The sequence below is a fragment of the Rattus norvegicus genome, chromosome 8 (genome assembly GCF_021556685.1).
Source record: "Rattus norvegicus strain SHRSP/BbbUtx chromosome 8, alternate assembly SHRSP_T2T, whole genome shotgun sequence".
In the NCBI taxonomy this organism is placed as follows: domain Eukaryota; kingdom Metazoa; phylum Chordata; class Mammalia; order Rodentia; family Muridae; genus Rattus; species Rattus norvegicus.
In genome coordinates, this window is record NC_141541.1 from 48,791,315 (window position 1) to 48,817,101 (window position 25,787).

The window sequence follows — 25,787 nt, forward strand, 5'->3', positions numbered from 1 at the left end:
CCCTGTCTAATAGATGTCAGGCACTGCCTCTTGAACCCTGGGAGGTGGACAAACCAATCTCAAGCAGGCGGAGGATGCAGTGCATCTGGCTCTGCTTCCTGCTGGAACCCCCCTGATGCTGCTGTCGGCCTGGCAGGTGTCCATGTCAGCTGCAATTTGAACCTACCGCCCTGCACACAAAGAAGCTGATGTACAGAGTAGACCCAATTGCTCACAAAACGCAGTGGGGCGCTTGGCTCCACAACACTCATTAGCATCTTAAGTTCACATAAATATATATGAGGCCTGCGGGTTCCCCTGGGAGTCCCGGAGGCCCTCATAGCCAAAGAGAACATCCTTCACTTTGTACCTCCCCACCAGACCTCTGAAATCAGCTGTGTCTAGGAAGTTCCCTTGGAGGGGTCCAGCAGCCCATTTTCAGAGAGCAAGAATTAGATACGTGGTCGTTTGGAGTGTCTGGGTTCCGTGCTTTCTATGCCTTTCTTACAGTGGGCGTTCACATTAAAGGCCTCTGAAAACCGGGGAGTTCTCCATTACTATCTCACATGCCTGATCTAGAGGATACATGGGTGCGTCATGCATGTGCTTGCACACACACACACACACACACACACTCAATTCTGAACCCAGGGAGGGTGGGCGCAGGGGAGGAGGAGAGGAGGAGCAGGGGTGAGGAGGTTTGGAAGTTGAGGAGACCCAAGACTTTATGTTCTTAAAAGACTCCTGGTCTAGTGGAACATACAAATCAGAGAGAAATGCAATGTTAAAAAGGGCGGAGGGCGGCCCGGGCATTGACACCAGAGAATCGTAAATGGGAACACAATTAGCAGTTCACAACCTTGTAAATTTCACAGAGATGAGGCCGGACCAGAAGGGAGTGTCATGGGAGCTGAGCTCATCCCAGAGGGCTCCTTGTAAGAAGAGAGTTTGGAGAGAGAGAGAGAGGGAGAGGGAGAGGGAGAGGGAGAGGGAGAGGGAGAGAGAGAGAGAGAGAGAGAGAGAGAGAGAGAGAGAGAGAGAGAGAGAGAGAGAGAGAGGATTTGGGAGTATGCGGACCTTGAACAGATGGGCAGCTATCTTACCTGCCTTTTCAGGGCAGTGCAGGGCAGCTGAGTGACACAGAGAAAAGCAAGTCAGCCCCCAAGTTCCAGATTCCAACAGCTCTGTGTCTGAGCCAAGTGCCTCAACCAGGACTGTGATTTCCACTTCTGGAAAGAAAGGGTCTCAGAGAAAACTCCTAAAGGGAGCCATTCAAACCCACTGTGGTAGAGTGGGTCTCTCTGCCCCTGGGTGCTGTTTGGTGAAGCTAAGAGACCCTGGCCCCAGTGCCGGGATAAAGCTTCAGCACCATCCAAACCACTCTGTGCCCCTCTCTGCAGATGCTTTCTAAGGAAAGTGCCTGAAACACACGGTAAACATGGGCAGGGTGGGGAGGGGATGGGGCAAAGGAATGAGTAATGGGATTGAATATTCAGCTCAACGGATTTTTTTGGTTGTTTTTTTTTTTTTTTTTTTTCCTGATCTGATCTGGTGTCGCTAAAGGAAAAAGTTTCCCCAACCCCGACTTCGCTGCTGATCTCAGCAAGTTGGCAGCCTGCAGCCAGTGGAAAACGAGGACTTTGCAGGGCTGAAGAGATGGCTCAGCAGTTAAAATCGTGCAGAGCTTATGCTGACTTCAGACTCCAGCACCCACATCGTGCACCGCTGCCTTTAACCCCAGCTTCAGGGACTCTGATGCCCTCTTCTGGACTCTGCAGGCGCGCACACACACGCACGCGCACACACACACACACACACACACACACAGGCACACACACAGGCACACACACAGGCACACACACAGGCACACACACAGGCGCACACACACAGGCGCACACACAGGCACACGTATAGATACAAAAAACTACATAGAAAAAAAAGCTGGAGATACAAAGGGATCTTCTGCTTTTAGAGCATAGTGTTTATATTGGCTGCCAAAATCAAAGAGGTTAAAAAAAAATTACCTCATAGAACGATCTGCAAGATTCTTTTTGAGAGAACCAGACATAATGACACCTGCCTTCATATAGCACTTGGGAGGCAGAGTCTCGCAGATCTCGGTGAGTTCCAGGCCACCTAGGGCTACCTAGTTAGACCCTGCCTGTCTCAAAAAAAATGTAATTAATTACGTTAGAACTTTAGAAGATTGTTGATGAGGGTTGCCAGGATGGTTAAGTGGGTAAAGGTGCTTGCCTCCAAGCCTTGTAAGCTGAGTTCAATCCCCAGGACCCTCCTGTGAAAGGAGAGAACCAACTCCTGCAGGTTGTCCTCTTACCTCTGTGCGTACCACGGCACACAAGTGCATAAGCGCACACATGCTAGGTGCACAATAAATAAATGTAATTTTTAAACTTTTTAAAAATATTGTCGATGGGACTGGGGAGATGGCTCAGTGGTCAGGGGCACAGGCTGCTCTTCCACGGGGCTCACACAGCAGTTGACAACTATAACCTTCAGTTCCAGGGGACCCAGCACCCTCTTCATGCCGCCCCGTGCCACCTCAAACATGTAAAACACCCATATGCATATAACAAGAATAAATAAATCACAGGCTGGAGAGATTGCTCAGTGGTTAAGAACCCATTCTGTACTAACAGAGGACCTGGCTTTGATTCCTGCCACCTATAGAGTGGCTAACAACTGTCTCTAATGCCAGTTCCCTATGCTGACTTGCGTAGGCACTAAGAATATCTGTGGTTCACATACATACATGCCCACATACATATATACATGCACACATACATATGTACATGCACACACACACATATATATATATGCAAGCAAATACTCGTATAAATCTAAAAAAATTTAAATTGAAATAGTTTTAAAAGGTTTCAAAAAGATTATCAATCACAGTGGCTATCACTTAATGGGTAATTCCTGTGTGCCGGGTTCTGTGCTAAATGCTATATTCTCATTAATCCCAAAGTATTTAGCACTAAGCCTGACTCTCAGTAATGTGAGTTGTAATCATCACTGCCTTCCGACCCAAGAAGTCCGAATCCTCCGTGAACAGGTCTCACTTTTAGTGGATAATGAAAACCCTACGGTCCCGTTTCTGAAAGTCAGACAAACCTACAGGCAAGAAAGCAGCTCTCGTTCGGATCAGGCAGTCTTATTGACCTGTTCTCCCTCACTGGGGAAAGGTCACTGGCCTTTGAGTACACACACAGCCTGCTGTTTAAACAAGGCCAGGAGGCAGGCAGGCAGCCTGGGGTTGAGGAGGAAGGAACCCGGGCTATTTGGGATTCCTCGAGGACTCTGGGCTATTGAAGCTGTCAGGCCAATATACAAGTTCTGTCAGGCTCATAGCTCTTGGCATTCTGGCTGTCTCCCCTGGATGACCATTTATAGTCAACCCCTCTGAAGAGAGCAGAACCCTGGCATTGGGCAAAGAGAAGAAGTTGGAGAAGAGGCACCTGGTGCTTGGGGAGGCAGGCAGTAGCCATGGAAAAACCTCCTTAGATCCAAAAAACTACTCAGAGAAATGTGGGCCCAGCTGTTCCTGCTTTGGGCCCAAAGGGCACGAACAAGCCAGTTGCAGACTTGCTATTTTCACACAAGGAGGCACATCTCGCCTGGCTTGTTAGTACTACTGCACTCAGGGTCCAAAGCATGAGAGGAAGTTGGAATGTGGAAGGAAAGGAGGGGCCATGCTTACAAATAATGTTAATATGTATTGATAAATGTAATAACGGGTTTCACCGTGGCACTTTCTTACATGAACATAATTTCCTTCCCTCTTGTCCTCGTCCCGTGAATCACTTTCCTCTTTTCCATTAACCCCTCTTCTACGTGTGTGTGTGTGTGTGTGTGTGTGGTGTGTGTGTAGTGTATGTGTGTGTGTCTGTGTGTCTGTATGTGGTGTGTGTGTGGTGTGTGTGTGTGTGTGTGGTGTGTGTGTAGTGTATGTGTGTGTGTCTGTGTGTCTGTATGTGGTGTGTGTGTGTAGTGTATGTCTGTGTGTCTGTGTGTCTGTGTGTCTGTATGTGGTGCATGTGTGTGTGTGTGGTTTGTGTGTGTGTGGTGTGTGTCTGTGTGTCTGTATGTGGTGTGGTGTGTGTGTGTGTGTGTGTAGTGTATGTCTGTGTGTCTGTGTGTCTGTATGTGGTGTGTGTGTGGTGTGTGTGTGTGGTGTGTGTGTGTGTATGTGGTTTGTGTGTGTGTGGTGTGTGTGTGTGTGTATGTGGTTTGTGTGTGTGGTGTGTGTGTGGTGTGTGTGTGTGTGGTGTGTGTGTGGTGTGTGTGGTGTGTGTGTGTGTGGTGTGTGTGTGTGTGTGGTGTGTGTGTGTGTGTGTGGTTTGTGTGTGTGTGGTGTGTGTGTGTGGTTTGTGTGTGTGTGTGGTGTGTGTGTGTGTATGTGGTTTGTGTGTGTGTGGTGTGTGTGTGTATGTGGTGTGTGTGTGTGTGGTGTGTGTGTGTGTATGTGGTTTGTGTGTGTGTGGTGTGTGTGTGTGTATGTGGTTTGTGTGTGTGTGTGGTGTGTGTGTGGTGTGTGTGTGTGTGTATGTGGTTTGTGTGTGTGTGTATGTGGTTTGTGTGTGTGTGTGCGTGTCTGTATGTGGTGTGTGTGTAGTGTATGTGTGTGTGTCTGTGTGTCTGTATGTGGTGTGTGTGTGGTGTGTGTGTGTGTGGTGTGTGTGTGTATGTGGTTTGTGTGTGTGTGTGTGGTGTGTGTGTGTGTAGTGTATGTGTGTGTGTCTGTGTGTCTGTATGTGGTATGTGTGTGTAGTGTATGTGTGTGTGTCTGTGTGTCTGTATGTGGTGTGTGTGTGTGTGTATGTGTGTGGTTTGTGTGTGATGAGAGTTGCTGTGATGGTTTGAGTGAGATTGGCCCCATAGGCTCATATGTATTTGAATGTTTGGTTCGCAGTCATTGGAAGTATTTGGGAAGGATTAGGAGGCGTGGCCTTGCTGGAGGATGCATGTCATTAGGAGTGGGCTTTGAGTGTTCAAAAGCCAAAACCAAACTCAGACTCAGTCTCTATCTCCTCTCTCTCTCTCTCTCATCTTTCTGCCTGGAACTTGTGGATCAGATGTGAGGTGAGCTGTCAGCCGCTGCTCCAGTCTCATGCCTGCCTGCTTCCATAGTTCCCAACATGATGATGATCCTGGACTAACCTCTGAAACTATAAACACACACACACACACACACACACACACACACACACACACAATTAATGATGCTTTCTCTTTTAAGTCGCCTTGTTCATGGTGTCTCCTCACAGCAACGAAGGCAGTTGCTTAGAAGAGCATAGGCGAGTGGCCGTACCACTGAAGAAACTGTCTCTCCTCCCGTCCACCCTTAACTGTCTCCAAATCCTCAGTGGGGAAGCAGGACCTAGTGGGCTCTTTATTCTTCCACAACAGCACCTTAGGGAGCCCTGTCTTGTTCAGCTCTTGGGCAAGCAATCTGTAAGTTCAAGAGTCCAACAGTCACATCATGTCTAGAAGTCGTCCTTCCACTCTGCCGATCCCTCCTTTCGACTCCTACATTCTTTTTGCCTTTTCTTCCACAGTATTCCCTAAGCCTTGGAGGGAGTGATATTGGTGTCTCATTTGTGGCTGACATGTTCAGTGGTTACTGACTCTTCACATGTTGCCCAGTTACGAGCCTCTACAGTGACTGCTATACCAGAGGCTTGTCTGAGCAAACCCGACTGCAGTGCTGTCCTACAGGCATGAATGTTTGAGGGACGGGAAATATGGCTCAGGGATTAGAATCACCAGTTATTCTTGCAGAGGACCCCAGTTCGATTCCCAGCACCCACATGATGGTTTTACAACCACCTGTAACTCCAGTTCCCCAGAACCTGAGACCCTCTTCTGACCGTGGAGGGCACCAAGCACTCACATGGTACACATATATATCCATGTAGACAAAACACACACACACACACACAAAATAAAATAAATGAATCTGGGCTGGAGAGATGGCTGAGAGGTTAAGGGCACTGATTGCTCTTCCAGAGGTCCTGAGTTCAATTCCCACGAACCACATGGTGGCTCACAACCATCTGTAATGGAATCTGAAGCCCTCTTCTGGTGTGTTGCCCTCTTTTGGTCTATTGGGAGACAACTGTAGTGTACTCATATGGATAGAACGATAGATGGATGGATGGATGGATGGATGGATGATAGATAGATAGATAGATAGATAGATAGATAGATAGATAGATAGATCTTTTAAACTAAAGAAGGAGGAGGCAGTTTGCTGGGCACATCATGCCCATTTAGTAAAACATCATCAGGACCTTCCTCTGGCCTGTGGCAGAATCTTGACATGTGGCAAATACACAAGGGGTTTTGAGGTAAGGAATTCAGACCGTACACCTCTTAATTATTCTCCATTTTCTCCTTAAATGTGATTCAAGACACTTTCATGAGCGTAGGAAGTAGCGAAGCTTCAGTAGAGCTTGGAAAAGAGAAAGTCAGCCAAGCAGTGTTACCAGTCCAGTGTGAACTGTGGCTGGTAGCATGGTCCACCCTTTACATCTCCTCCATTTCCAGGGATTGGAAAGCACCAGGTTGCGTGGGTCCCAGGTAGAACCGGTGTTCTTAGTTCCTAGGATGGCAAAGACTAAGGGGAGAGTTTTAAGATGCCCGGAGACCTAGAGTTGAGCAAAAAGAAAAAAAATGGAAACTGGTGGTGGTGGCTTACACCTGTCATTCCAGCACTTGGCATTTAGAGATGCATCAGGTCATGGAGGGGTCAGCCTGGGCTACACAGACGGCATACGGAGATGCCATTTCAGGAAAGAAGGGCTGGGGATGATGCAGTGGGAATGTGCTTGCTGGCTGGCTATCTGACAATGTTCCCCTGGGCTAAAATAAAGTAAAAAAGTAAATAATAGGGCTGGAGAGATGGCTCAGTGGTTAAGAGCACCGACTGCTCTTCCCAAGGTCCTGAGTTCAAATCCCAGCAACCACATGGTGGCTCACAACCATCTGAAACGAGTCTGATGCCCTCTTCTGGTGTGTCTGAAGATAGCGACAGTGTAATCATAATATATAATAAATAAATAAAATATTTTAAAAAAAGTAAATAATAGATAAATAATAGCAATAATAATAAAAACAACCATTGTTAGGTAAAGAAACAAACCCACCCCAAAGATATGCGGGTTTCTGTCTCTTCTTTTTCTAATCGCTTCATTTTACTTTTAATTATCTATTTGAGGTTTCTGTTGTTGCTGCTGCCGCTGTTTTAAGACGGGTTTCTCTGTGTAGCTCTGTCTGTCCTGGAATTTGCTCTGTAGAGCAGGCTGGCCTTGAACTCAGAGATGGGCCTGTCTCTGCCTCCGTGAGCACCAGGATTAAGGGTACGTGCCACCACCCGGGTAGCCGTGTGGATTTCTAACAAGTTTGGAGACATCAAATAATACTGTCAACATAGGAATGTTTGCTGGCTGCTGAGGCTGTCGGGAATCAGGACTTGAGCATTGTCACCCTGGACATTACAGTGGACCTCTGTGTGCCTGCTAGAATATGGAAAAACAGTCAGGTGTTTGCTAAACATGAGGGGACATCTAGGGTTGGGGTGAAGGCTAGCCCAGGACAGGGGGGATAGAGTACCAGATACTGGGTTTGTACACATCAAGGGGCTTGATAAACATCTTTTATAAGGCTGAGAAGTTAGGTTAGTTTTATTCTTATTTTATACGTGTAAAGCTAAGGCTCTGAGAAATAAGTGGCCTGCTTTAATGTTTCAGACTTATATACAGACATCTTGCTGCGGTCTCACTGGTTTTGGAAGCCTGCTTATACCAAGGTTAGATCCTCGCTTAGTCCATCACCCTCCAGGAGACTGGTGATAGACCAGAAGTTGCTCTGAGGGCTCTGTTGGGGGAGGGGGTCCACTCTTATCAGGCTAGAAGAAAACAGAGAAGCTGTCTCTATTTTGGAAGAGGTGTTGGTTTTGTTACTACACCCCGCCTCGTGCACAGTACTGTCAACTGTCAGCATCACGTTTTTATAGTGACTTTTTTCTAGAACTTTGTAGCTACCCTTCTGTTATGACGTCCTTTCTTCCTCTGCCACGTGATAATATACTCATGCTATAAAATTCCCTGGTGGGGGCTGGAGAGAGGGCTCAGTGGTTAACAGCACTGACTATTCTTCCTGAGGTCTTGGGTTAGGTTCCCAGCACCTAGGTGGCTCACAACTGTCTGTAACTACAATTCCAGGGGACCCCATACCCTCACACAGACATACATGCAGCAAAAACACCAATTTACATAAAATAAAAGTAAATACACCATTTGAAAAATTCAAGTCTAAGGAGCCTGAGGTTAGTTTTATTAACTTTAAAGGCATTTGTTATCATGTTCTAAGCATCTTATTGCAAATATGACTTCGTTTAGTCATCCAAACATATTGTACAGTTATTATATGAAGTAGCTGATGACACCACATTCAACCCCCGGGAATGGGGAAATTGATAAAATCAACTCTTCTCAGATGAGGCAGATGCCCAAGCAAGAGCGAGGTGACACGTGTCATGGCGTCACCGTGCTGAGATGTACTCCTACCTAGATGAGCTTTTTTGATCATGGAAAATGCGGTCCATGAGTTACTTACTGCCAATTTTAATACCCTGGTTAAGATACTGAGTCCTGGGAGAGTCTGCTGAGGGCAGTAAACAAACGACTAAAGCGGCCCAGAGGAATTCTGTTGGCCTTAACTTCAGCACATAGCTGTGAGTGACCATGATCTCTGACTCCTCCTGCTTCCAGCTCCTGCCTGCCTGCCTGCCTGCCTGCCTGCCTGCCTGCCTGCCTGCCTGCCTGCCTGCCTGCCTGCCTGCCTGCCTGCCTCTGTGGTTTATGCTAGGGATCAAACCCCGGGCTTCATACCCTACCACTTGAACTCCACACCCCCAGCTCGAGCACTGGTGCTCCTTCCTGCTTCCAGCTGCAGCTCCGACCTCTGAATTCAAACTTTCTCTCTCCTCCTGGGCACTGGTACTGTCCTCCATGGCACAGAATGATCTTGCCTATCTGGAAAATTCCAAAGCTCTTTGCCTAAATGTGGTTTCTTATGTACAGTTTTAAATTGCCACCTTAGTATTTGTTTGCCTAGAATGGTCAGAGCAAACACTGAAAGTGTGGTAGAATGCGTTGTCACACTGCTCTCAGTGTTGTTGCCAAAAATCGTCGGATAGGCTAAGTTGGATTTTATTGCTATACAAGTTTCGGGTAATATTGTCATTTCTCCGTTTGACAAACGAATTCTATACGCTATACAATGTGACTAAAGTGGCTTTATTGAACAATAGTCTGGCACAGAGGTACAAAATTAAGCATAAGTACCCTGATCCCTTTTAGCGATTGGTCTCAGAGCTCCTCAGACGGCCATTTAGCCTGGCCCTCCCAACCTCAGTACAAACCGATTCTGATCCCTCATAAGCCCTTGTGACCTAGACTTGGAGATATATGGTGTACAATCCTCCTGGCCCCACTGCTTGCACACAGAGCAGGCTGTCGGTCCCCAGTGGCCAACCCGGGTTCCGATTCAAGCAGGGTCCGGATGGAGCCAGAGATTCCACGGTCCCACTCGCTTCCAAATAACGAGCTGTGCGACCACACTGGAAGTAACCACACGCAGAGCATCTCTCCCAACTGTTCTCCTTTCTCTCTAACTTCTTCCGTATCCTGCTCAGGCCTCCTCAGAGGTCTCCCCTACACACCTCTTCCCCGCTAGGTGTGTCTGCTGAAAGAATTCCCCTGAATTATAATCTTTTCCCCAACGTTTTCCTGCCCGACCGCACCCCCGACCCCCAACTGAGACACCGGAAGTTAGCATCACTGACTAGCCAGCTGGACGGAAGTGAGGATAAGACCCTCCCAGGTTGGGTGGGCTGCGGCTTTTTCAGCAGGAATTTGCTACGCTGGCTTGTCCCACCCTTCGGCTGGCCTGTCGTTTTTTTTGCCTGTAGGAACTTTATGACCATTTTCCACCTCACTGGTGCTCCTTCCTGCTTCCAGCTGCAGCTCCGACCTCTGAATTCAAACTTTCTCTCTCCTCCTGGGCACTGGTACTGTCCTCCATGGCACAGAATGATCTTGCCTATCTGGAAAATTCCAAAGCTCTTTGCCTAAATGTGGTTTCTTATGTACACTTCTGCCCTCCCCTGAGGACTCTTAAGCTACTTCCTCTCACTCAATAGAGCCCACGGCACCTCTGCAGTGCTCGCTCCCAGCAAGCTTTCAATTAATCCATCTCAGGTGCTTGAGAAACTATTCCCCAGAATCTCTTAATGGTTCTGTGTTCTATTTATGTTACTTAACATTCCTGTCTGGGATGTGTTTTAAATCACCCCAAATCCTTTTTGGAAGTCACTGGACTACAAATCAACGATCGGTTGTAAGGGTGGACACTTGGGAGACGTTCGTTGAATGAATGCATGAATGCCTTGAAGACAGCGTAAAGAGCAGGTTGCTGTCTGCTTCTCTTACTCCTGCCTCTGGCCCTTTTGTTCATGTTTTCCTCTATGTGGTCCCCCGCCCCAAACTCTTAGGAGTCCTGCTGAATGCTGTGTGAGCCCCCGCGCATCTGTACACTTCTTCCTGGGTAGAGCTGTTCTGTGGCATCTGGCACATTTGGATTAATATCATCCTGCTGAACTGAGAGCTTCTCCATGTCAGGGGCCATGTTCTTTGAATCTCTCAGTTTGTTAGCACCACGGCTCCCTATCCTGGCTCCTCAGCCACCTACTCTGCACAGCTTCGTGGATGTTTGGGTGCTATGCCTACCACAGCGCCCAGCAGTGCCCTCTCAGACTAGAGCTCGCAGACATCATAGCGCTCCCTGCAGGCTGAGGCACAGGCTGCTGAGACCTGCTCCTAGGAAGACAAGCCAAGGGTTCACGGGTGGAACGCGTTCACGGGTGGAACGGGTTTCCGGATGATGTCTGCTGAAAACTGCTTGGAAGACAGCAGCCGCTCTGGGGGGATGAGATCCAGCCACTTCTGTACAAGAAAGACAAATACAAGAATGGAAAAATGAATCAGTGGGTTCTCGAACGCAGCTGGAGTGTGATGGGTCTGGCACAGGGCGAGGGGTTGATGAGGATTTCGTGGGCTAAATCACTCATTGCGCCTATCGTGGTGTGACATCCCCGGACGATACGTAGTTTGCGGTTGGAGATTAAGAGGACAGTTTTGGCAGATGCCTTGGGAGAGGCCAGGTGGAGCCTTTCGCCTGAACTCAGTAACTGCCTCTTCTCACCCATGTGCGGTGTTGCTGGCGGAAGAAATCTCAGGAAACCTACCTAACCCTAACTGTTAATGGGAGAGTAAACAGGCAAACAACAGAGAAGGGGGAGGAGGAGGGGGAGGGGGAGGAGGGGGAGGGGTTCGGGGAGGAGGGGGAGGGGTTCAAAATGAAGAGAAGCATAGCAGGACCTGGGCGTGTGCTCCATCTCAGTAAGTCAAACTCTCATCTCTGACATGAACCATGCAGAATCATTCCACATGATTCAGCCTCTGCTCCCAAGAATCTCGAGTTACATAGCTGCTGGGCACACTGGTTTGTCCTCTCGAAATACACCGTGGTCATGTGAGCTGGCCTCTGGGAAGTCACAAAAAGTAAAGCAGAGACAACAGCAAAACTTGCTTCCAAGGCCTCTCTTCATCAATAATTTACCTTCTTAGGAAATGCATCAAATTCATGGCGTTCAGTGGGATTACTACAATAAATTCTTAGCACCTATTTCTATCTTTCAGCTCTCCAAAGCCTTTAGAAAGAATTCACAGTTATAAATAACAATGTATAAAAATGTTCCATTTGCAACATATAACTTCAACCCCATCAGGAAGGAGGGATGAGATCTGTTAGGTGTAAAAAGGACTTGCAAATTCATCTTTTCCCCCCTTTGAGCTAGATACCAAAGAACCAATTTGAAAGCAACCACTATCAACAGACTGAGTGTATTAGCAAAGACTTAACGAAAGACTGCCTCTCTGCCTGCAGACACAGCTATCCTCTGAAATCCCCCTCCCGGGTGCTCCTTGTATACCTGGGCATCTCACCAACATCCAGCAAACAGTTAACCTCACTGTCTTGTTATTGTGTGGCCCTGGTCCTCTATTCTGTCATGTGTGAGAAAATTATCTCCAGATTGAAGCGGCAAAGACAAGCCAACATCAATTAACTGACATAGGACACGGATTTGATGCATCTGTGGACTCCATCCCAACAAGAGATTTTTTTCTCTCATTCAGATGTGAGGCTTGTGTGGACACTTCTGGAATCCGACTGAGGGACATCATTGTCTTCTACAGCACAGTGATCCACAGGAGACAACATTTACCCCTCTCAGTCACTGTTTCTCTGTTCCTAGCTCCCTCTTGGTGTCAGGTGCAAGCTCTCTTTTTGGTGACTTGCAGCTTGGTCTCCATGCTGGCCTGTAGGCTCGTGTTACTCCTTGGTAATCTGGTATGCACACATTCTGCAAGACCCACAAGCTGATACCTTTACATGGAAGATAAATAGATGATTCCCAGGAAGAATGGCTTTTAGAAAGACCATCTGGAAATTGTTTTGGTCATTTTTTTTAATAGCACACATGCACGTCCAAATTTAAACACAGTCATTTCTTTAAGCCTTGACAGAGCTTGAGTCTTCCCTACCTTTTCCAAATGTCCGAGAATTAAGATTGCATGGCAGCTACTTCACAAACTTCTTCACACTGTCTTTTATTTCTCGCTCAGCACCACACAGAATATCTGGCTCCTAAGAGGAGGCTCCGTGAATTAGCCATGGACCATCCAGTAGTCACCGCTAATGTTTACTAGTCCCCGGCGCTCTTCTTGAATGCTGACCCTACCTACCTCTGTATGGTTAACGCTGTGCAGTAACTCACCCCCGGGGTAGGAGGGGTGAAGCCACTTGCCCGCTTCTAACAACTGGAAAGAATAAAGCAAAGTTCAAAACCCAGTCTACCTTATACCAAATCCCCTTGTGCTTCAGTAAGCAAAAAAATACAAGGCCAGCAATTGAATTTAGGGGCTGCAAACATCTGTGCTAGCTCTTGGCTTCATGATTTATTGGGAAATTAAAGTGGTACACCCAATAGCAAGACGCACGTGGGAAACAATGTGAGGAGGGTTTGTTGTTTTTTTGTTGTTGTTGTTGTTGTTGTTGTTGTTTTTTAAAGATTTATTTATTTATTTTATATATAAGTACACTGCAGCTGTCTTCAGACACACCAGAAGAGGGCATCAGATCTCATTACAGATGGTTGTGAGCCACCCTGTGGTTGCTGGGAATTGAACTCAGGACCTCTGGAAGAGCAGTCAGTGCTCTTAACCGCTGAGCCATCTCTCCAGCCCTGTTGTTTGTTTTTTAGTATTTTTTTTTTAAGGAAGTAGTGAGCCCGCAGCAGGAGACTGGTTCAAGGCTGCCAAGCCTTCACACTAAGGCAGAGTTATCTGGACCAACTCTTCCATTGTTCCCTTTACTTCAAATACCAGGAACACTCAGGCAGATGATTATGAGACCCGATCTCAAAATCTTTTTTTTTTTTTACACACTAAAGCAGACCCAGACAAACACTACCTGCTTCCTCTCGTATGTCAGCATACAAGGTGCAGGTTTTTGAAAGTAAAACACAGCCCAGAGGAGTGTTAGAAGAGCTCTTAAGGGAGGAGAGATACAAAGAAATAAAGTATACTGGAATACAAGTGACTTGAAAGCCAGTGGGGATTGTTTGAGGGGAGGAAGCAGAAGAGTGGTAGGTGAAGGGATTGGAAAAGGGCAGTGAGGGGACAGGGGATACGTTCAGAGCGAAGCACAAGGAAATAAACGGATGAAAATGCCAGAATGAAACCTACTTCTTTATATGCTAACTTAAATGGCATTTTTTTAAAGGGATGTATGTGGTAGTGCTGAGCATGTAGCTTAGTGGCAGAGCATGTGCCTAGCATGTAAAGGACCTCAATCCCCACTAACATACATGGACACACACACACACACACACACACACACACACACACACACGTAAACCTTCTGCATCTACAAAGCCTAAATTCTCTACCATAGTTACCGTTCTTGAGCATGCTTCTAAGAGAGAAGCATTTTATCAAGATTGCAGCATTCTATTATCTAGGCACGCTGAACGTTAGCTAGCTAACTCATTAAAAGGGATGGCTTTCTCTGATTGATGAGACAGCAGGCTATAATTGGAAGGGCACTTAGAGCCTGGGAAGCAGTGCGTGACTTGCCTACAATCCCTGGGTGGCCCGGTGGCTGACGTGAGAGCCCCACTCTAACCCTGCCATTGGTGGCCTGTTCCATTCCACCTTCTTTCTGTCCTGCCAAAGGCTGGCTGGACATCAGTCCTTGAACCAAGCTGTGTACTTTGAACACAGACTGAGGAGAGACCAAACCTGAGAGTTTCGGGCAAAAGGAACCAAGCAGGAAGAAAAGAGACTAAGACCAGTAAGTTGACAGCCCGTACCGAGGGTCTCAGTAGAAAATGCCCCTCCCCCACACACCCCTAGAGAGTAACAGAATACTCTGAACTCAAAAATATGAAGACTAAACAATGAAACAATGAAACCAGACCAAAATATGAAGACCATATAGATATGTGATACATATCTATAACACCAGCACTTGAAAGGCTAAGGATATGAAACGTAGGCTACACCGTTAAGAGTTCAAGGCAAGCTGTACTATATAATGAGGTCCCTTCTCACAAAGTCAAACAAGGGACAATGAGAGGGAGGGCTCGGTGGATAAAGGAACTTGCTGCCAAACTCATCAATTTGTGCTTGATCTTTGGAGACCACATGGTGGGAGGAAAGAATGAACCTTGAACACACCACACACACACACACACACACACACACACACACATACACACACACACACACACACAGCTGAGGTGCAAATGTAAAAAAAAAATGGATGAAACCCACCAGACAGCCAACCCAGAGAACAGAACAGATTAGAGTCCTAGGCTGTGCCTTATTATTCTGGGCCGTTCCTTCTTATCTTATACCATGAACTATGCAGAAGAATGGCATAGCTTCTCGGCCATCTCTCTCCCTTCTTCACAATATTAAGAGTTGATCTTGGATGGGTTCTAGCTTTGACACTCTGTGATTCTCTTGGACTTGAATGATTTGAAGTGATGTCTTAGGCTATTTAGAACACCCCACTCTGCTGGGCTTTCTCTGTGACAAGTTATCTCCCCAAGTTCCTCGAGGTCTTATTTTGGAAGTCAGAACCAGCTAGTGAATTGGTGTCAACCACCAATTCATATTGGTATCTCTTCCATTCGCCAACAAATATATGTATCCTTGAGGGTTTCTCTCCTAAAGCTACTCATGACTCTCAGCAGCGTAATAGAAATCTCAACAAACACGTACTAGCAAAGTAACAGGCAGAAGTCCCAGGAAGAACATGCCCAAGTGTGATATCCAGGGAGACTTTCCCTCAGTCCCATTCAGTACTCCTGGAGAAGCTCCACAAAACATTTCAGAGGAGAGGAATATCATTTACTAATTTCTTTTTTCTTTTTTCCTCTTTTTTCATTTATTTATTATATATAAGTATACTGTATCTGTCTTCAGACACACCAGAAGAGGGCATCGGATCCCATTACAGATGGTTGTGAGCCACCATGTGGTTGCTGGGATTTGAACTCAGAACCTCTAGAAGATCAGCCAGTGTTCTTAACCGCTGAGCCATCTCTCCAGCCCCGTTTACTAATTTCTTATCTGTGAGCGGGTATATCCCTAACACGTAGCCAACAAGAAGAATAGTTTGTGAGCTTCCCTATCCAGGGAATAGAACAGGTTTGGGAAACCTTTTGAACATCAGTTCAAGCTACACGCCATGCCTTCTGTGGTATTCTGCCTTGAGGTAAATCCCTACCCTATTTCATTCATCAGTTAATCACTGCTATGTGTAAAACTTAGCCCCAACACAGCGGCTCAAACCATCAAACACTGATCGGTTTCTGTGGACCTGGAGCTCGGAAGAGGCTTGGCTGATCAGCTGTGGTGGAGGATCATCCTGAGGCTGTGTTCAGTCAGATTCCATTCACCGAGAAGCTTGGTTAGGACTGGAGGCTCTCCCTTAACCAAACACTCCAGGCTAGGTGGCTGAAGCAACATATACTTTCCCAGAGCTCTGTAAGCTATGTGCTGATATCAAGGTGCTAGCAAATTTGCTGAATGGTGTGAGCACTCCCTCCAGCTTGTAGATATCTGTCTTTCCACACTTCCTCACCTGGACCCTCTTTTGCCCATGTATAAGTACAGACGGAGCTCTCTGTCAGCTCTTCTTGTAAAGATGTGTGCTTGATTGGGCCAGGCCCCCTCATTATGATCTCATTTATGCCCAGTTACTTCTTTAGAAGCCCCATCTCCACACATAGTGGAACTGCAGCTCCTGCATGTGAACTCGGGACGAGGAACGCACAGCCCTCAGGCTACTGCTTCCTGGACGGCACACTTAGATGGTGCTTGTTTACGCAGGAAGTGTGTGAGACTCTCTGTAACTGGCTTGTTTTCTTTGTGCTGTGATGCCTGGCTTCTCGCAGGAGGAGGCAGTCCAAAAGAACAGGGTAGAAGCCACAGTGTGTTACAGGACCCAGCTTTGGAAGTTAAACACCCTCATTTCTGATGAAAGAAATACTGCCAGCTAAAAAGATCGGTCTTTCCCTGGGGGGAGGAAGTAACTGCAGGTGGACACGCATGCCAGGGAGCCATCTGGAGGTCAGCTCCTGCACCAGTGTGAAAGATCAGGACTTGACTTCGAAGCCAGCAGTCCTGGAAGTAGAACAAGATTCTAGATCTGTGCCGTGTAAGCTGTGAGTAACTAAGTATCTCTGAGCCTGTGTCTCTGTTGTTGGGACACTGGCGACTTCAGTTTAAATGGCTGTTAATTAGGTATTGAATGAGAAAATAGACTTGGCATGTCACAAATGGTTATCATCAGGTAAATGCTCCTTCCCCCCCTCCGAACGTGCCCCACCTGTCACTCGCCTCGCCTGTCGCTACTCCCATCTGCAACTTTGTTCTGATTTCACACCCCTGTGTTGTATGATACGAGGATCTAGAGGGTCACTTAATAAGGGAGTGTTTACGCAGCAGTTAACCTAATAACTCAACGAATTTTTAACCATCAAGTCTATCTGTTATTTGTTTCCCCAAACCCCCATGTTTTAAAATACTTTTGACCACCCAACAAATTGTGGTCATTGCATAATCGTCTCCCATTCTCCCTGCCAGTCAGAAATTCCTATCAGTGATCCCTGGTTTATCCAACACGAGAACTGGGGCTCTAACCTGGACCACCCCCCATCCCAAAGCGATTAAGCAATCCCTTAATTCTAAGTGGCCATAGGTATGTGTTCTATGAACACGACCTGTTTTATATATTTGAGATAAGGATTCCTTCTCATTTAACAACAATAACCAACCTATTCACCCTTCTCAGGCTCTGTTTGCAGGGGCCTGCACAAACAGGCTCAACCTCCAGACGTACAAATCTGGGTCTGTAAATACCATAAATCAGGCCTACTTGGCCTCCATGTAAGGCTCTCCCAGCCACCAATATAGTAATTAGTCTGACTTGAGGATAGGGGGTGAAGTCTATGTCTTCAGCTTGGCTGCAACAACACTCCCATCACAAGAAAAAAACCTCAGCTTCTCACTGATTCGCAGAAGGTGCTGTAAGGGCAGAGCATAAATAAGCCTTCCTGGGGTGCCCTCCTTTGTGGAGAGGGGCTGAGAGAGCTGCTTCAACACAGATCCTGATTCTCCATGGCAAACAATTGAGAAACGCAAGGCTCCTCGTTCATTTTCGTTCACTTTCGTTCTTGGGCTGGCCGTAAGCTTCAGGATTGGGTAGGAAGCTCAGTGTGGTGATAGGTGTCTGATCTCACTGCTTCTCCAAAAAGGATCAGAAAAGAATCAAGTAAAGAAAAGCCCAAGAATAAAAGCAAACTCTCCTCTGGCCTGTAAATGTAAAACATTGGTGTTTAATGAGCAAGTTAAGTGGGCTAGTTATCTAAAAGCCAATAGTAAATAAGTTGTTTCATGTTGTTTTTTTCTGTCTCTCTCTGTCTCTGTCTCTCTCTCTCTCTCTTTCTGTCTCTCTGTCTCTCTCTTTCTGTCTCTCTCTGTCTCTCTCTCTCTGTCTCTCTCTCTTTCTGTCTCTCTGTCTCTCTCTCTCCCTGCCTGTGTGTGTGTGTGTGTGTGTGTGTGTGTGTGTGTGTGTGTGTTCCCTCCATTCGGTTTACAGTAGAATTTCTCATAAATGCTCCAGCCTGCTTTAGCTCTACTAAAGGGCACGAGGAATGAGGCTTTTGTATTTTCCATTTGTGGCCCAAATATTAAGCGAGAGAAGTACAAATCACTGGGGGTAGATACAGTCCTGGCAAGGGGGCTCAGAGGCGCTGATAGGAAACAAAGGCAAGTCCAGAGGAAAAGATCAGAAGTTTCGGCTGGACCCTATCCCACAGAGATACATCTGAAACTCTGATTCGCTCCAACCCCGCGGGCTGTTTGTGCCCGGGGAGAGGAGAGTTCAGTGTTCCAGATGACTGGCAAGCTTGAATGTCATCGCTCACTGCCGTGCAAGCCCTGAAACCTTGAGCGCGCCACGAAAGGCAGTCCGGAGTGATGCCTTAATGTCAATTACACTTAATGTCACTGTCCTGCTTTCTCTACGCCAGACGCGTTTCATGGCAAGAGATTATGAATCCTGGGGGGGAAAGCAGAAAAGAAAAAAAGTTGACCAAAATAGTAATGAGCTGTTCTGACTGTACTCTGTATTGGTCCAGTGACTACACTTTTCAATCTGTCTCCCCACCCACTGGGTTTAACGTCTGTGCTTAAGACCTTTGACGGCAAGAGTTTGGCTGGGCATATATCACATGCAACACGAAATTATACAGGGGGCAGTATGGAGGCCAAAGGAAAACCAGACCATGTCCTTGGCCAACATTTTCCTAGTCTGAACTCTAAAGCGAATCTAAAGTAGATGTCTTTAAGAGGTGCGTTTGTCTGTCAGGGTTGTCATGCCAAAGTATCATTGACTGGTCACGATTGTGGAGGCTGTAAGTCTGGGATCGAGTGTTAGGGTGGTTTCTTCTGGGGACTTAGATGCCTTCTCTCACGTCTCTGCCTGGTCTTCTCTCCGCACCGTTTTGTGTCCTGGTCCCTCTGTTTATTGGTCTGTGAGACTGGAGCATTCCCTTTGTGGAAGAGAGCTTGAGAAAATGAATTGGAATGATACGGGCGGAGAGCAGGGCTGCGGATTGGCTCTCTCTTCCAAGCTGAGTAGTGAAACAAACAATACTGTGTACATCCGGGCCCACGCTGCTATTAAGAGTTTCACTCTCGGTTGGGGATTTAGCTCAGTGGTAGAGCGCTTGCCTAGGAAGCGCAAGGCCCTGGGTTCGGTCCCCAGCTCTGAAAAAAAGAACCAAAAAAAAAAAAAAAAAAAAAAAAAAAGAACTTCATTTGGGCTGGAGAGATGGCTCAGCGGTTAAGAGCACCCGACTGCTCTTCCAGAGGTCATGAGTTCAATTCCCAGCAACCACATGGTGGCTCACAACCATCTGTAAAGAGATTTGATACCCTCTTCTGGTGTATCTGAAGACAGCTACAGTGTACTTATATATAATAAATGAATAAATCTTTAAAAAAAAAGAGTTTCATAAACGTCGCCTCATTTTCATTACTATAATATCACCCTAATCGCCTCATATTAGAAGAGCTCGGATTTGAAGGAAGCCACTGGGTGCTTATAACTGTAATCCCAGCACTCCAGAGGCTGAAGCAGAAGGATTGCAGCAAGTTCAAGGCTAGCCTGGACTATAGGGTAAGACTGTCCCAAAATAATAATAATAATAGACTCTATCTCTACATACAGCCACATTCTGAGGCCCCCAAGGTTAAGACTTCAATATAAGGACTCTGAGAGCACGTAGTGCCACCCCCACATGTGAAAAGCTACGACTGTCTCTCAATAGAGCTTCCGTGCCACACGCTTAGCAAGCAGCCCTATAGGAGTGAATTCAGATGGGAAAAGTGCTAGTCACTGGTGTGGCTTGACAAGTGGGAACTGAGTCAGCTAGAGAGGTGCGCAGTGTTTGCCTGAGGGTGAGGGAAGGAAGTGGAGGGGAGCAGAGAACATTCTAGGAGGAAGGGCTAGAGTGGAACTGTCCGGAGCTGGCTGTGAGGAGTCACGCTCCGGGGCTGTTGAATAGACCAAATGGAACGTTCCCTTTGAGTAAGAGAACAGCTTGAGAAAACGACAAACCAAAGAGCAGAGAGCTGAGCTGCGGACAGACTGGCTCTTCAAATCTGGGGTCAGAGTGAAACAAAAAACAGTTATGTGTGCACACCGCCCGGTGCAATTACTAAGATTTTTTTCATAAACATCATCTCATTTTCACGGCTCCAATAGTCAATGAAGTCATCGGGGCGTCATTCCAACTGTTATACGAGGGTTACTTGTTCATTTGTTTGAAATTAGACAGGAAGGGATTGAAATGGCTCAATCAGCAGACTTTTAAGGGCTACCGTCAGGATGGTGCTACAGGCAAAACAATCTGATGGCATCAATTATGAAGAACATCCCGTAAAGGGATGAAATGGGGGAAAGAGAGCCACTTAAGATGAAATCAGGAGTGAGCCGAGAAAAGGGGCAGAGTCGGTGGTATTAAAGTTAAAGAACTTCAGCTGGAGAGACGGCTCAGTGGTTAAGAGCATTGACTGCTCTTCCAGAGGTCCTGCGTTCAATTCCCAGCAACCACATGGTGGCTCACATCCATCTCTAATAGGATCTGATTCCCTCTTCTGGTGTGCATGAAGACAGCTATGATTTACTCATAATAATTATTTTTTTAAAGTTAGAAAATGTCCAGCAGAAATCAGATATTCTATATAGTTGATAGTAGTTAATAGATATGCTATAAATGAAGATTCTATGAAATAAGGAAAGTGGCCCTGGACAGAGATACATATTTGGTTCCCATTAGACTTCTATATCTGGGTATAACTTAAGTGATCAGATTCTCTCCCAGCTTCGCTAGGCAGGGCCAGGAAGAAAGAACACCAGCTTCCCATTCATTCTGCCTCACCGATGTATCTATACAGTAACTGTGGATCTGTCTGTCTGTCCTACTGCTTGTCAACGGGGGAAGTGACAGGGTGCTATTTATCCTTGCATACTTCACAACTTATAACATGCTTCAAAAGTCAGCTGTTCAATAAATACCTTTGGAACGAATGAATGAGAGTAAGAAGCCAGGCTAGATTGAAGTTGAACCTAAAAGAGAAGAGGTGTTTTATAATACACAAGTGAATTGGATGGAAAGAAAATATAGGGCCAAGTCTGACTAGAAGTAACTCAACAGATCTACCTATGCAGTAAGTGGGGCAATGGAATGGAGAGAGGTCAGAGTCAGGGGTGTTCAGGACACAAAAAATACAGGGTCAGGCCAGGGCCAGGACTAGAAACAGAGGAAGAGATAGGTCAAGTATGAGTCTCTAGTTCTGACTCAGGAAACTGGGTCAGAAAACAGAAAAGATACCCTTCAGTCAGGTATGAACTTCATGCAGGGCAGCACTGAGGTGAGGTGCCTGAGATAGCCCACGAGAGCAGCGTTAGCAGGCTGTCCCGAGGAGAGCTGCTCCTGCTGGATATCCCGGCTCTAAGAAGAAGTAGGTCTGTGTGGTGGAGCTAGCTTGGGAAGCTATCAGCATCCGTGTGCATGGAGACCTTGTAGTTAGCCAAACATGAGGGTAAGTGTGGAGGGGAAAGGAATCTGGAACCAGTCTTCACAGTTCACATCCGTGAGCAAAGGAACTAAGGAAAGGCCGAGGGAGGAAGAATGGAGACAACAATGAACAGGTTGCAGAACCAGAGTAGGTCTTCTGCTCCTTACGACCTGAGAACATACTTGTGTCTGACTTGTGCCTATTCTTCAAAAACATAGATCTCTTTTTTTTAAAGATTTATTCATTTATTATATATAAGTACACTGTAGCTGTCTTCAGATACATCAGAAGAGAGAATCGGATCTATTTACAGATGGTTGTGAGCCACCATGTGGTTGCTGGGAATTGAGCTCATGACCTCTGGAAGAGCAGTCGGGTGCTCTTAACCGCTGAGCCATCTCTCTAGCCCCATAGATCTCTTAATATTTGAGGAATAAGGAAATATAAGAGCCAGCAGTGATTGTATACATTGGTCAAGCGCTAAACACTTTTCTTCTATAATCGCATTTAATCTTCATATCCATACTCTAATACATGTTTTTTGGTAGTGGATTGGGGAGCTCATGTAGCCCAGGCTGTCCTCAAACTCACTATTCAACCGAGGCAAACCTTGAACTCCTAATATACGTGCCTTGCCCTCCCAAGTGCTAAGCTTACAGCTAGATCACACATAGCTTACATGACTTTTTTTCCTCTGAGAGACAGAGGATAACATTCAGACATAGAAACATACAATATACAGTGTATAGGGTATGGATGTACTTGCAGACGTGAGGCTAAGTGAAGGAAGCCTGTCATTAAGACACAAAAATAGTGATTGTATTTATATAAGGAGACGAAAAGAGCAGAACTCACAGGCAGAGAAGGAAATAGCGAGTGCCAAGAATTAAGGGACTTAAAAAAATGGTAACTGGTGTGTTGAGTTAATCCTACATTTTCTAACTTTAAACGTTGAGGGTATTTCAAGTTGTAATCGATATAAAAATTATTAACAGTATCTCTGATGCCACTTCTTTATTGTTTCTATTTTATTCTTACAGTGAGTGTCTCTCAATTCAGGCGGTCACCTTTCAAGGGCTTAATAGCCACCAGTGGCTTAGTGCTAGGAGCTCTAGACCTGGGAAGCTTGGGAATGGAACTGCAATTGGGCTGTGTAATGGGGACAAAGCCTGAACAATCAGAGCGGTGAGGTAGAAGGGAGACTGCTGTGCTGTTTGACCAAGTGCACAGTGAGGGTCGGAGACAAAGACTGGCCATAGTTACTTGTCCCGGAGGGGGAGAAGCAGGACTGGGGTTCATGTGCTTTGAGTCCACAGCCAGTGTCCTTCCACCACGTAATGACAGCAAGATGTGCATCCTGGCCTCAGGAAGCTTGCTTTAAAAAATAGAAAGTGTGGGCTAGATGCAAGATCTGCTGGAACCCTGCAGAGCCCATGCAAGTGAGAGGGCTGGCTCACAGGAGGGACTGTGAGTGAGGTGTGGAGCGACCACTGGCTCCTTTAGGCTCATCTTTATTTTATGCGCATGAGTGTTTCACCTGCACGCATGTATGTGTACTGCCCGTGGCCTGGCGCCTGTGGAAGGCAGAAGAGGGTTTCAGATCCCCTGGGCCTGGAGTTACAGACAGTTGTGAGCTTCTATACTTTGAAGCGCTGAGCCACCTCTCCAGTCCCATCCATTTGTTTCTTGATATGCCATCCCTGCACCTATGCAGGGACGCCAGGGAGGAATGGAGTCACGGATGCATGTGGAATAAAGGACTGCTTGTGTCTCAGGATTTCTCTTGCAGTGATGGAACAGCATCAGCAAAAGCAAATTGGGGAGGAACGGCTTTACAAGGCAGGAATCTGGAGGCAGAAAATGAGGCAGAGGCCATGAGGGAATGCTGCTTACTGGCTTGCTCCCCATGGCTTGCTCAGCCTGCTTTCTTAGAGAACCTAAGACCACTAACCCAGGAAGGCACCAGCCACGATGGGTTGGGGCCTCCCACATCAATTGCTAATTAAGAAAATGCCCTATAGATTTGCCCATAGCACAATCTAATGGAGGCATTTCCACAATCAGAGCCCTCTCCTAGGCTTGTGTCAAGTTGATGTAAAACTAACCAGCACCGCTTGGTGTTTGTTTGTTTTTAAAATTGATCCATGAGGGTTCAGTGCTATCCTTGGCTATATAGTAAGTTTGAGGATAATCTAGGCTACAATTGACACTCTCTTTTAAAGAAGAAAAGAGAGGAGAAAAAAGAAAGGAAGAAAAGAGGAAAGAGAATCCCATCTTGTTAAGACCATCATCCCCAACTGCTCCAACCTAGCTGACTTTTAGAACTCCCATGGCTTTGAAAGCTTGCCTGTATGTTGGGTCCACCCCTTCCGTGCAGAAATCCATCCCAGAAAAGTGGGAAATTGTGGCAAGACCCTTCAAAGATGCCAAATGGCAAAACCGGCTGTAGAGCCCGGAACCTCTAAGCTCCTGTCAGTTCCTGTTCTTCTATTTTTACATCTAATGTCCAATCACTTTCTGAACCTCTTCTCCAAGGTGGTTCCCACTGAGTTAAAAACCATTTGGGATTTCAGAGGTTTGCAAAGCTTTTCTGTAATGGACCTTCTTATACGTATCTCAGGCTTTGAAGACTCAGCCAGTTCTGTTGCAAATACTCTGCTGAGTAAAAGCAGCCATGGACCGTAATGAATTTAAATTTCATATAATCTCCCAAGTTCAAAGCAGGTCAAATGAATCCACAGTAATGAAAGTTGGACTGTTGATGTGGGAGATAACTAAAACCAAGCATAGGGAGAATTTCTGGTCCTGGAGGTGTTATGTATCTTGATATTTTTACATAATGTAGACCTGTGAGGAGAAATATGAATGAATCTTATGCCATTTTCATGTGCCGGGAAACACTTTCATCCTCAGTCTTCCCAGATGCGAAGGGCTGAGGACATGTGCTAAGAGTGTGCAGGGACTTAGGTTGAACCCAACACTGTAACACGCACACACACACACACACACACACACACACACACACACACACCCCTTTCTCAGCACCATGAGTGTGTGGTGGGCTGGTGGAAAGAGCCGTCGCTGTTTTGGTCCTGTATGGCCCTCTAGCTCATCCCTCTATTACATCTAACCCTCCTCCTCCTGATACATGAGAAACTCAACCACAAAGTTGAAAGTAAGTGTCCTAGTCTGGAAAAAAAATGTTCAAATCTATCAAGAACTGGAGCTAGAGAAAAGGCTTTATGGCTAGAAGCGTATGCTGCTCTTACAGCAGATGCAGGTTCAGTTCCTGGCGCCCACATGGTGGTTACTGAGCACCTGTAACTGCAGGTGCAAGGAATCGGACCCCTCTTCCGACTTCCAAGAGCACACGGTGCACGTGCACTCAGGCACTCGGGCAAAAATAAAGTTAATAAATCTTTTAAAATGCCCATTGAGTTAGATATACGGGATTGTCTTCATCTGTGTACATACGTTGGTACTTGTGACCACGCAGGAAAAAGTATCCATAAAAGCAGTAACGATTATGAGCTGAGGAGTTAGCTCAGTGGTTGAGCCCTACTCGTTACATAGACCTCCTCCTCGGACACCAAGCACGAATGTGGTACACAGATGTACACGCAGGCAAAACGCTTGTACACATAAAATAGTAAGAATAAATCTAAAAAAAAAAATTGCTAGTGGTGGTGGTGCCTGTCTTTAATCCCGGCCCTCAGGAGACATAGGTGGCTCCCTGAGTTTGAGGCCATCCTGGTCTACAAAACGAGTTCTGGTACACAGAGAAACCATGTCTCAAAGAACAAAAACAACAACAACAAAAGTAAGAACAATTATTTGAGAGGTTTGAAGGGCCTAGGTCAAGGAAGACCTCGGTGTTTAAAAATAATAACAACAATAATAGTAACAATAGTAACAAAGATAACAACAATGGAGTATGTGTTGTATGAGTTTGAAATCTTCAAAAAGGCTTAAAAGTATCAATAGTACTTTGGGGTGTGT

At 46.3% G+C, this 25,787-nt stretch overlaps 1 protein-coding gene and 1 long non-coding RNA gene across 6 annotated transcripts in view; one reads left to right on the forward strand and one right to left on the reverse strand.

The window, feature by feature from the left end:
* The window catches only part of Clmp (CXADR like cell adhesion molecule), a 108,696-nt gene that overhangs the window by 26,347 nt on the left and 56,562 nt on the right, over positions 1 to 25,787 (forward strand).
* Positions 8,318 to 25,787, reverse strand: part of LOC134480036 (uncharacterized) — a 28,750-nt gene continuing 11,280 nt past the window's right edge. Inside the window, exons 2-3 of one of the 2 annotated variants that reach the window (XR_015627185.1) lie at positions 11,445 to 11,610; positions 8,318 to 11,009 (exon numbers count right to left, since the gene is read on the reverse strand). This is a non-coding gene — a long non-coding RNA (uncharacterized LOC134480036). The remainder of the gene's footprint in view (positions 11,010 to 11,444; positions 11,611 to 25,787) is intronic. The other variant, XR_015627186.1, reaches the window with a different exon arrangement.